Genomic DNA, 13,449 nt, shown 5'->3' with positions numbered 1-13,449 from the left:
TGTATGTAATGATTATATCAATGGACACTCTTTATTCTTTAATAAAGTACTCTGTAAATATATGTCTATAATTATCAAGAGTTCAATCTCATATTTATATTTATAGTGGAGTAATCATGAGATTAATACATATGATTATTTAATTAAAGAGCTTTGATTAATAATTTAATATTTATTGGAGCTTGATATTATAGGTCCATAGGTCCTCGGGGTGGCTCTATCAACACCATATCAAGGTAAGAGTTGATACAAGGGTAAAACTATAATTTGGAAATTTGAGAAGAATTTTATTCTTCGAGTCAAATATACAATTATATGATAATTGAGGTGAAATAATTAATTTGGAATTAAATATTAAATTTTCGAAAACATGTTTATTCATTTAAATATATAATTTCAAAATTCATATATATAAATAAATAAATAAAATTTGGAAATTAGTTATTTTATTTGAGTGGGAGAAAATAAAATTGGTAAATCAAAAATAGTTTTTGATTTATTGAATTTTTAAAGATGATGATAATGATGATTATCAATTTGAATTTTGAATTTAAAATTTAAATTTTTAAATATGGTTGTCATCTTTTCCTTAAAAAGATAATACTATATTTTGTGGAATGGCTGATTTTAGTTAAATAAATAAATAAATTAAAAATGAAATATCCCTGAAAAGGGATGTTGTTCACACATGACACAATCCAAGGACTGCAGTCCAGGGATTGTGCCATGCGTGTAACAGTGTACAGATATTGTATCTGTATAGTTTTTATTTTATTTATTTAATTAATTAATTATTTGAAAATAGATATTTTCAAATTTTGTAAGGTATATATTTACCTAAAACAACTCCTATCATCATTATGATATTATTATTATTATTATATTACTATTATTATTAGGAATAATAAGGTAATACAATTATCTCTATATATATGTTATAGAATAACAAAAAAAAAAAAGTCATACACAAGTTAGTAAGAATTCAGAAAAGTTTCAGAGTTTTTGTCAGACAAAAGATTATCTTCTTCTTCTTTATTCTAACCTTTCTCAGACTATAATCCAAGTTCTCATGTGTTGAGAAATACTTGTGATTCCTAAATTACAAACTCATGTTCTCATGTGCCCACACACATCTTGAGGTGTAGAGAACACTCTGGAAGATCGTGGTTTGAGTACTCAAAGCATTGGATAGGAAGATCAATATATATATATATATATATACGAAAAGACTCAAGGACACTTGATAGGCTTCAAGAGGTAAATACTCATGTTCTTGAATATTTATGTATATGTTTATATTATATGTATAAATATATCGTATATTTATATATATATGCTACTTGATTAATAATATTTCATGTTAATGTTTCTGTCTGGATGTTTCTCTTGATCATATAAACTGTTTATATGTGAGATTAAAAAATTTTGTTATATACACTGGGCCCACCACGCCTATTCCCCTGCGCACTCTGATTGTTTTTCCAACAAATAAGGTAGGAGGCATAGCCAATCTGTAAGCCACCTCTCCATCTCGTTCCAGAATCTCAAAAGGGCAACAAACCTAAGGCTTAACTTGCCTTTCATTCCAAATCGCTTTACCCATCTCAAAGGAGAAAATTTGAGGAACACATGGTCACCGACTTTAAACTCTACACTTCTGTGTCTAAAGTCTGAATAACTCTTCTGTCGAATCTGGGAGGCGAGCATCCGAGATCTAATCTTTTCAATCGCCTCGTTAGTCCTCTAAATAGCCTCAGGACCTAAGTACTTCCTCTCACCCGCCTCATCCCAATGGATGAGCGATCTCACTTCCTCCCATATAACATTTCATACGGAGCCACTCCGATAGTTGCCTGATAGTTGTTATTATACGAAAACTCGATCAAAGGGAGATACTTACTCGAAGATCCCCCAAAATCTAGCACACAGGCCCATAACATATCCTCCAGTATCTGAATTGTTCTCTCAGACTGTCCATCCGTCTGAGGATGATAAGTGGTACTAAACCACAACTGCGTGCCCATAGCCTTCTGCAGGCTCTCCCAAAACTTAGAGGTGAAGGTAAGGTCCCTGTCGAATACTATCGACCTCGAAGCCCCATGAAGTCTCACAATTTCCTTTGCATACAACTCAGCATACTACTCCACCATATGAGTTATTTTAACAGGCAAAAAGTGGGTTGATTTGGTGTACCTATCCACAATCACCCACACAGAATCATACTATAACGCCCTCTACCCAGGGACCGTTACATTGTACATTTTAAACAGTGCTAAACTCGCTAACCGAGCCATTTGGTCATAATCGTGTAACTAAGTGTGATTAACGGTTTGTGGTTAAATTTTTTGGTTAAAGATACAATGTTTCACTAAAACGTTTACTGTATACATTGGGATCCCAAAATATATTTTAAAGGTTAATTACAATAAAATATTTACAACCAGCCAACTTAAGCGGCAAAATGGAGTTTAACCCTAGTTCCTCTTTCAACCCTCGGTCGTGGTGGTCGAGCAGCCGCATATGTAAACATCGTCACCTAAGCTTTTCAACTCAAGGATGGTCTAGCTTTCTTTTGCCTTTACCTGCACCACATAGCACCCGTGAGCCGAAGCTCAGCAAGAAAACTCAATATGCTCATGAACAGATAATAACATGTCACTGAATCATAATAGCATGCCTAGCAGTAATAGCCCTATTCATGCATGCAGGCAAGTCCAAATAAATGATTATGGGCCCTGCCCCTGTATAGATGACTATCAAGTCAATCTGGGAATAGATGGCTAATGTGTCCATCTTTGAATAGATGACTAATGAGTCACACACTTGGGCTATGCACCCTAATAAGATATGTGACTAATGATTCACGCACTTGGGCTCCACACCCTAATCAGATAAGTGACAAATGAGTCACACACTTGGGCTCCGCACTCTAATCAGATAAGTGACAAATAAGTCATGCACTTAGGCTCTGCACCCTAAGCCATGTGACATTACAGTCACCTGAGCCTTTTGGCCCTAGCTCTAAGTAACTAACCTTTAGACTAGACAAGTGCTTTTAATTTTCATCGAACTTAGGGTCGGTCAAGCATTTAATGCTTATGTTGATTAGATTTAATCATTTCAGCTCTGCGTTCAATACGCTTATGCCATTCTTGACTCATAGGTCAATTCCATACAACTCGTGTCGTTTCTGACTAATGTGGCAGTACCACTCACAATTAAACAATGCACCCAGGCATATATCATATGTCAAATATCCAAATATATGGCATTCAACATGCTTACTCAACATTCGCTAGCATAATTATGATCATGCACATTTATAGAGACTCAAGCTCTAATCAATCTCATATTCAACATTCATGTCATGTCCTAATCACATGTATCTTATGCATCACATGCATCACATACTAGGTGCAGTTTTCTTACCTTTGGTCCAAGCACAGGTTACCAATAAATGATCCTTAAGACAATCCTATTTCCAAGCCCCTAGCAACAACCTAGTCATAACCATAATATAAAACCTCATAAAAAAAATGGGTAAATAAATACTTCCAGACCCAACCCAAGCCTCCAGGACGTCGAATCCTACTCAATTAGGTAGCAGGATCGATCCTAGGCCCTTAGAGTTAAGTTCCCACGATAAAAAACCAAATCTAGGAAAAAATGCTCAAGCCAGTCGCGACTTGGCCTAGTGAGTCGCGAATTTCCCCAAGTCAGAGATCCCCCTTACCTGGGCTCTAGGGTGGGTCGCGACTTGACCCCTCTTGGGTCGCGGTGCACCCCACAGGCTTCCTCCTCGTGGCTTCTGGCTTCATCCAAGTAGCGACTTGCTAGAACAAGGTCGTGACTTGACCACGAAACCAACCATATCCTTCGATTTTTCCCACTTAAAACATATCCAAATTCAAAAACCAAAGTTCCCAAACATCCTAATTTCCCAAAACCAATAAAACCCAAGCTCCAATTCATCCAAAAACTCATCAAAAAATAAAATCCAATTAAAGCTTAAAAACTTAAAACACTCAGAACTTAAAACTTGGATTGCCTCTGATTAAGTCGTTTTCCAACTAAATCCCCTGGCTAATAATCTTCTAATCTTCCCTAGAATCGCTATGCCTCAATCCTTGCTTGAATCTGAGTCCTAAAACTCGAGTTTCCTTCGAAAATGCGAACGGGTGTCGAAAAGGGAACGAGAGGGAGAGAGAACGTTTTGAATGTTCTTTATATGTTTCTGATAGGTTACTTCGAGCTTAAGTAACCTCAAGCAAATCCTAATGCTCGGGGTCACGAAAACACCACCCGGGGTAAAATAGTCAAAATTCCCATAATTTCCCCCTGATATCACTAACTCCCAATTTATCATCAAATATTTATTCCCATTACCCAGTATCTCGGTAATGTGTTAAATACCCCTTGACTCACTCCAAGTCAAGTATGGATCTTGTAATATCCAACATTTTCATTATACATTTTTTTATTATAAATCAGAGTTTTAATACATAAAATGTACAAGTTTACAAATTTAAGAAATAGTAATAGAAAAATAGTGTTTAAAATATCATTTTATGTTTTTAATGAGAATAAAGAGAGAGAAACTTGAGTAGTCAAGTATTGGACCCAAATGTCATATAATTTTAATTGGGGATTTTTATAAAATTAAGAAAGTTTTGCTAAAGGGCTTATTTGAAAAGAATTTTAGTATTTTGGGTCCAAGTGCAATTTTAAAAATAAATTAAAAAAAAAAGGCTTCAGCCTTTTAACCGAGTCTTTCTCTCTCTCTCCTCAGAAAATCTCTTTCTCTCTCTCTCCTCATAAAATCTCTCTCTCTCTCTCTCTCTCTCTCTCTCTCTCTCTCTCTCTCTCTCTCTCTCTCTCTCTCTCGCGTGCGTGCGTCTGCCCGACCACCAAACATCCACCGGCGGTCACCAATTATAGCCACACGCCGAACCGTTGGATTCAGAGGCCTCCGAACTATCGACCACGCAAGAATATAGAGCTCACTCGCCGATTAAACACCTCAACTGGTCGATTTAAGTTCGGCCACCTCGCGACTTCAAAGTTGTGATTCGGCCACCTCGGGCATCTGTTTGCCGATCCGTCACCACCATCATGTTCCTCGTGTTGTGGGCTTCAAAACCCAATAACTTGTTCCTACATCTACCATAGTTGGGTGGTGGGCCCACCACGAGTCACCGCGATCCACCGTAGACCGACAGTCAAAACTTATTGTTCGAGGTTCCGAAGTACGTTTTGAGTCTCAAAAAATCATCGTTTGACTTGTTGTAGAACCCGATCATTGTGGTATAAATTCTTTAACCAATATTGTTAGTGATTAGAGTAATTATTATTATGTGTATTTATAGTATATAATTATATATTCTTGATATATGGAATATTTTTCTGTAATTACTAGCTATCTGGGATTATCTATATTTCTGATACAGGTTTTGATTTTGGGTTTGTCCATTTTATAGCCGTTGTGCTGTCCAATTTTCTAGAAAATATTAGATATTAAATAAAGTATAAAAAATACATATTTAATTGATTTTATATTAATATGGAAATTATTATGATTAAGTAATTTTAATTATTATTGTTATTATTTTGTTAAGTAAATCAAGAATATAGTTTCATATATATATATGAAAAGTGTGATTTATAGTAACCTATTATTTAACAATTATTCTTATATATTAATATTTTGTTAATATTTGAATATTAAAATAATATCAATATTAGTTTCTTACAATTATTGATATTTGTAAGACTAGTGAATTTTGGATAAAGTATATTTATTATATCACTGGAATTGATATTATGACTAATTAATAATAATATAAATATTTATATTTATATTATTATCATTATATCGATTATTACAACTTTATGTTAAAAATATGATTTCTTTTATAAAATGACTATTTGAATATATACATTCATATATGTATTGTTATTGAAGTATTTTGTTATTAATATTGAAGTAAGTTTATTTATAGACGATAATTATTATTCTTGTTATTATTATCATAAGAGTACATTATCTTATGAGCAAGGTTTAAAGCATGGTTTTATATGAAGAGTTATTTGCATTACGTTGATAATAATTATTATTATCATTTATATAGTTTCTGGTATTGTTAATATACACTATCAATAGTGTATATTTACGGATTTGATAGAATTTAATAAATGATGTGCCTTGAATAGGATTTGTATGGATTTGATTGATTGACTCTTGGTGAGCACTTTTAAAATAAGCTAAGGACCTAAGGCAAGTAAATCTCACCTTTTGTGCTTAAGTGTAAGATGCATGACTACATTGATTGTGTAAATCTGATGAGTTAAGTATGGTATGATGATGATGCATATGATAAGTATGTGAAGAATGGTTATATGAATATCATGATAGTGTTGTGTGATATGAAATTGATGAATTTCGTGATATGTGAAAGATGTCTTACTTGGTTAAGATTGATATGAATTATGTGCAAGTATGTGTTCTTATGTTGATGAATATGTGGATTACTGTTATGTTCATGATTTTGTTATATGTTATGATATATGAAGCGTTTAAGTTTTTAGGCTGGAAACCTTAGACCTGAGCCATAGCTCTACGTTAAGGTATAACAACGCCACCAACCCAAAGCTTCATGTATTATGACTAAAGATGTTTTGAGTTATATGAGATGTGATACAATGCCTTGATTGAATACCATCAACATGAATCATGAACATGAACATTGGCATTTCAGCATCAGCATGTATGCATGGCATGTACAGTTATGTGATACATTATTATGTGATATAAGACCATGCATATGAATATGAGAAAAGTTCTGAAATGCCTTGAAAATTCTTATGTAAAAGTGAACATTTTAATGACACAAGGCTTAAGCAAAGTGATAATAAGATGTTTAAAAAGGGTGCCACTGTTTTGATGAAGCAATCAAGTAAGTTCAGTAAAGAAGACGGAAGTCTATAAGACTTATAGTGGCTGCCCACTAGTGTGGGCTAGGTCAGAGTTGACCATTCAGATATGTTTGCCATGTTTCCATCTTTCTCCTCCATATGTGTAATAAGTATGGCAGCTATGGCAACGATGAAATGAGTGTTATGATAAGCCTAGCTATGATGATGGCTAGCCGGAGGAGAACCCATGGGATTCTATATGATATGTGTTACAAGCCCTGCAGGCATTGGCCGAATCAAACAGTGTGCACAAGTGATATTGGGCCCATAAAAATGTGAAAGTAAAAGAGAGAGCATAAAAGCAAAGTTTGAAAGTGCATGAGAAATAAATGAACTGCATAAGTATATAAGTCAGCATATTAGTATATGTGCACTACAAACTTACGACATTCATGTGTATGTGTATGCATGAGATTTGCTTACTGAGCGTTAGCTCATTATGTTATTTTCCAACATTTTCCAGGTGTGGCTTTAGATGTCGAGCAACGTGTGGAGCACGGACTCAGTAGCAATGCAATAGTGGTTTAGAGTTTTTCATATGGATACATTAAATTTATAGTATTCATACGTGTAATAATTTCTATTAATAAGTTTATATAAAAGTTTTAAATTTTTCTGTATTTCTTAGTATCTTTTTATTTAATTCATTTGGTCAAGTGCCTAACATACTCGTAAACCCTAGAAGTACGAGTATGTGGCGGACGTACCCTACCTTAGGGTCGTCACAGATCTCGTTGTGACTTTCCTACTGGCTTGCCTCCTAGGATCGTCTCATGTTGAGTAACCCTAGCATAACCAAATAATAATGAAGCACCACACACATACCACGTATATGCCAAATATACCCATAACGGGCCAAATTAGGAAGATTACCCAATTAAACATAAATGGGTCCACATGCATATTTAATACACATAAACATGCATATCAAGTCATGATATAATGTTATTCACATAATGATACACATAAATATCACATAATCATATAATTCCAAAATTTTCCATCCTAGCCCCCTAATCAAGGCCCTAAGCCTTATTAGGAAATTTGGGTCATTACACATACTGTCCTACTGTCTTTGGTAATCCAACCATGAAGTTCATGGTGATATCCTCCCATTTCTACTCCGGAATCCCTAAAGGCTGCAACAACCCTGTTGGCCTTTGATGTTCAGCCTTCACCTGCTGACAGGTTAAACACTTGGATTATAATCCACTACGTCCCTCTTCATCCCCAGCCACCAATACAAACTTCTGAAGTCTTGGTACATATTCATCGTACCCAGATGTAAGGAGTAGGGAGTAGTATGAGATTCATCTAGAATCTCTCATCTAATTCCATGATCCATCAGAACACAAATCTGACCTTTATACCTCAGTAGACCCACCCTTGAAATAGAAAATTCCTTAGCCACTCCAGCTAAGACCTCATCCCTGTGTTTCCTCAACTGAGGATCCTCCTCTTGTGCTTCCTTGATCCTCTCAAGGAGCGTGGACTGAAGAGTGATATTGGCCAGCTGACCAACTACCAACACAATTCATGCTCTAGTCATCTCTTCAGCTAACCTCTTTGATATATGCCCCGAACTAAATAACTGCCCTGGGCCCCTCCGACTCAATGCGTCGGCCACCACATTAGCCTTCCCTAGATGGTATAAAATATCACAGTCGTAGTCCTTTACCAATTCCAACCAACGCCTTTGACACATATTCAAATCCTTCTGAGTAAAGAAGTACTTTAAACTTTTATGGTCGGTGTATATTTCACACTTCTCTCCATACAAATAATGCCTCCAAACCTCTAGTACAAATACCACCGTTTCCAGTTCTAGATCGTGAGTGGGATACCACTGCTCATACTTCTTCAGCTATCTCAATGCATATGTTATCACCTTTTCAGCTTGCATCAATACACACCCCAAAACCTGCCTTGAAGCATCGCAGTAGACTACAAACTTTTCATTGTCTGATGGCAAACTCAGTACCGGAGCGGTGATCAGTTGCTGCTTCAACTCCTTGAAATTATTCTCACATCTATTTGTCCAGACATACTTGGTCTTCTTCTGTGTCAGCTTAGTCAACGGTGTAGCTATAACGTCCTCCTAATCCAGGACCGTTACACTGTGTACTTTAAATAGTGTCAGTGTAGCGTCCCAAATTTGCTAATAAGGCTTTGAGCCTTGATTAGCGTGCCTGGAGGGAAATAAGTGATTTATTATTATAATATGTGAATTTGATGAATATGTGATTAAAAATGCATGTTTAGGTGAATTAAATATGCATGTGAGCCCCGTTTGGTTATTAGGGGCATGTTTGTAATTTTAGCCTGGTGAGGGCAGAAATGTGATTATTATGATATATTTGGGATATATCTGTGTTGCACGATCCGAGACAGTCCTAAGGAGCGGTTTAGCTAGAAAGTTACAATAAGGTCGTATAGCTAACTCGGGGCAAGTCGAGGGGTATTTCGGGTATTAGATATTTTATTGGGTTATCAATTTTTGAAAATAATATTTGGAGATATATTTGAAGTTAGAATGTTTAGGAGGGAATATTGGGGAAATTTACCATTTTTCCCTCGAGGATGTTTTTGGTACCTCAAGCCTTTGAGGTAACCTTAGAGACTTAAGTAAAATAAAACACAATTGAGAAAGTATTCAGAAACTAGGAAACTAACCCTCTCTCTCTCTCTCTATCTCTCGGTTCTCTCTTAGAAGCTTGGAGATTTTGGTGAAAAACTAACCAGAGACTAAGGATTCAAGCTGGAACTTTGGGTGCTAGAAGCTTGGAACTTAGGGGATTAATTCAGAGATTTAATTAAGCACAAAGGTAAGCTTTTAAACTTGATAAATTATGTTGAATTTCTGTCGGTGTTTCAGAGTTATGCATGTGAGCTAGGTGAAGAATCATTCTTGAGTTTTAGATGAGGTTTGGGGTTAATTCTTGTTAGGTTTTGTTGCCAAGACAATAGTAGAACTTCTGTGATGATTAGCTTGAATTGTTGGGTTGATTTTGGGGTAAATTGGCTGGGTTTTGGTAGAGAAAATGGAGGATTTTTCTGGGTTCGAAGGGTCGGGCTGCGACATTGTTCTTGCTGAGCCGCAACCCTCTAGAACATTTTGGTGGCCAAGAAGAAGGGCGGGCTGCAGCACACCTTGGCTTGGGCCGCCGCGCATGCCCTGTTTTTGGGGTTGGGGTTTCTGGTTGAGGCGGGCCGCGACATGGGTTCATGGGGCCGCGACACTTAGTGTGTTTTTTGGCTTCAAGGAGGTTTTAGGCTCGGGAATCCAAAAGTTAAGGCTCGGGATGTAGTAAACCTAATTTTGTCATTTAGTCGACTTTAATTATATTTTGAGTTGTAAATATTTCTAAACAGTATTTTGGGATCCCAAATGTTAAACGCTTTATAATTTTCAATGAATGGATATATTTTCAAAGTATGTGGCTTTTGTTTATGGTTTAGCTACACTTTTGTCTTAAAATCTCGATTAGCAAGTTATTTGCACATTCTAAACTCACTTAGTAACGGCTCTAAGGAAGTAGGGCGTTACAACTTGATATCAGAGCGAGCCAAGGTTTATGGTTCCTGGAGATTGACCAAACATGTACGCTCGCTGTCAGTGACAAGCTCGACTCAGGGTTGATTGGTAATGACTGAATTATATGTTTGATTATGTGCTTAAATGCCTTGTTTGCCTATTTATCTTATATAGAGCATGATGAATGAGTTAACTTATGCATGATGCCAAGGCATGGCCCGTTGAGTGTTATATGTTATTTGTATGTTATGTGGATTGTTGTTTACGGTTGGCTGATGTGAATTGGGAGGTGGTTTTGGATGTTGTTATCATGCCTAATGAGCGGCATCATTGATTGCAGGCATATTGTTGAGATGCCTCGACAATCATCGAGACTCCGCAGCAGTAGGGCCGAGGATGACAACCAGGGTCAGAACCCTCCACCTGCCCCACAGAATTAACAACAGATATTTACCGAAATGGAAGCAAGACTGCATCGAATAGAGGAAGAACTTCGATAGCTGAGACATCAGGCTCCTCCTCAGGCCACTGGGTTGTCAGTTCAGCAGGCGGTGGCGCCAGTGCCAGTTCAGCCTGTTATGGAGAATAAGTGGGAACCTTTATATGAGAGGTTTAGGAAGCAGCATCCTCCCATCTTTGAGGGTCGACCAGACCCACTGCAGGCAGAGCAGTGGATGAATATGATTTCCTCCATCCTGGATTTCATGAGAGTGGAAGGGAACGAAAGGGTAGCTTGTGCCAGCTACATGTTCAAAGAGGATGCCCGCATCTGGTGGGATGTAGTGACTCAGAGAAGGAATGTTGCAGTTATGACTTGGGAAGAATTCAGAAACATCTTTAACAAAAAGTATTACAGTGTTGCAGTCCGAGCTGCGAAGGTTGATGAATTTATCAACCTGACTCAGAACCGGTTGATAATTACTGAGTACGCCTTGAGATTTGACCGGTTGGCGAAGTTCACTCCGGATTTGGTGCCAACTGATGCGGCAAGAAGGGATAGATTTGTGCGAGGTTTGAATGTTATGATCGCCCGTGATGTAAAGATTACTTTGGATCCAGAGACTACTACTTATGCCCAGGTAGTGGCCAAGGCCCTTACAGCTGAGGGGGGCGAGGATCAGATATGGAGAGAAAGCACTGTTAGACGCAATTCTAGGAGGACGGCACCTCCTTTTATTGGATCCAGTCGGGGTAGTGGCCCCAGTGAACAGAAGAGAAAGGCTTCAGATTCTTTTGTTCCTCCTAGCTTGGATAGGAAGGCACGGGGTGCTCTTGGCGGCCGTCAAGGCGGAGGTGACAACTGGAGGAGTTTTCCAATGTGTCCTCGGTGCAGATGACGACATCAGGGAGAGTACAGGAACAGGGCCTGCTTTATCTGTGGGAGTGTTAATCATCTGAAGAAGGACTGCCCATAAGCTAGGAAAGAGGAACCAAAGCAGGGCGACAGTCTCGCTCCTGCCAGAGTGTCACCTTGACCCAGAATGAGGCAGAGGCTACCCCTCGGTTGTGATAGGTCAGATTTCTAGTGCTGGGTCTTCTTATACTGCATTGATTGATTCTGGAGCTACTCATTCATTTGTGTCTGCTAGAGTGATAGATCTGCTGTGTAGACCTAGTGTTTTGTATGCTAGGGGTTTTCAGACTTTGTTGCCAACTGGGGAACTGGTAGTCTCTAGGAGATGGATTAAATCATTTCCAGTAGAGATAGACGGTAGGGAATTGTCTGTTGATCTGATTGAGCTAGTGATGGATGACTTCGATATGATTCTAGGGATGGATTTGTTATCGAAGTATGGGGAGACGATTGACTGCAAGCGCAGGATGGTAACTTTTGAACCAGAAGGGGAGGTACCCTTTGTATTTGTGGGAACAGTTAGTGGACCGCAGGTACCTATGATTTCAGCACTGAAGGCTAGAGACCTGATGTAGGGAGGTTGCATAGGATTCCTAGCGAACATTGTGGATACCTTTAGGGTTGTGTCGGTTGGGCCGGGTGAGACCAAATTGGTATGTGAGTTTCTAGATTTATTTCCAGCAAATTTGCCAGGGTTGCCACCACAACGGGATATCAAGTTTGTTATATAGTTTGCGCCAGGGGCGGAGCCAGTATCCAAGACACCTTACAGAATGGCTCCGACAGAGTTAAAGGAATTGAAGATTCAGTTGCAAGAGTTACTGGATTTTGGGTTCATCAGACCGAGTTTCTCGCCATGGGGTGCTCTAGTGTTGTTCGTTAAGAATAAGGATGGATCTCTTAGGATTTGTATTGATTAAAGGGAGCTGAACAAGTTGAACATCAAGAACAAGTACCCATTGCCTAGTATCAACAATTTATTTGACCAGCTACAAGGAAAGACAGTGTTTTTCTAATATTGATCTTTGATCAAGTTACCATCAGTTAAGGATCAAAGAAGAGGACATACCAAAGACCGCTTTTCGCACCAGATATGGACATTATGAATTCCTGGTTATGTCCTTTGGATTAACCAATGCCCCAGCAGCTTCTATGGACATGCTGAATAGGGTTTTCAAGGACTACTTGGACAAGTTTATGATTGTGTTTATTGATGACATACTGGTGTACTCTCAGTCAGAGACAGAGCATGATCAGCATCTATGTTTGGTATTGCAGCGGTTGAGAGAGCATAGGTTATATGCTAAGTTCAGCAAGTGCGAGTTTTGGTTACTGCAAGTCACGTTTCTGGGCCATATTGTCTGTAAGGAGGGGATTTTGGTTGACCCAAGTAAGATTGAGGCAGTGAGAGGTTGGCCTAGACCGAGCAGTGTTCCTAAAGTTGGGAGTTTTTTGGGATTGGCATGGTATTATTGGCGGTTTGTTGAGGGGTTCTCCAGGATAGCCACACCGTTGACTGAATTGATGAGGAAGAAGACAAAGTATGTATGGACAGACAGGTGTGAGAACAGTTTCAAGAAATTGAAGC

The sequence above is a fragment of the Humulus lupulus genome, chromosome 7 (genome assembly GCF_963169125.1).
Source record: "Humulus lupulus chromosome 7, drHumLupu1.1, whole genome shotgun sequence".
Lineage (NCBI taxonomy): Eukaryota > Viridiplantae > Streptophyta > Magnoliopsida > Rosales > Cannabaceae > Humulus > Humulus lupulus.
This window is presented reverse-complemented; position numbering follows the sequence as displayed.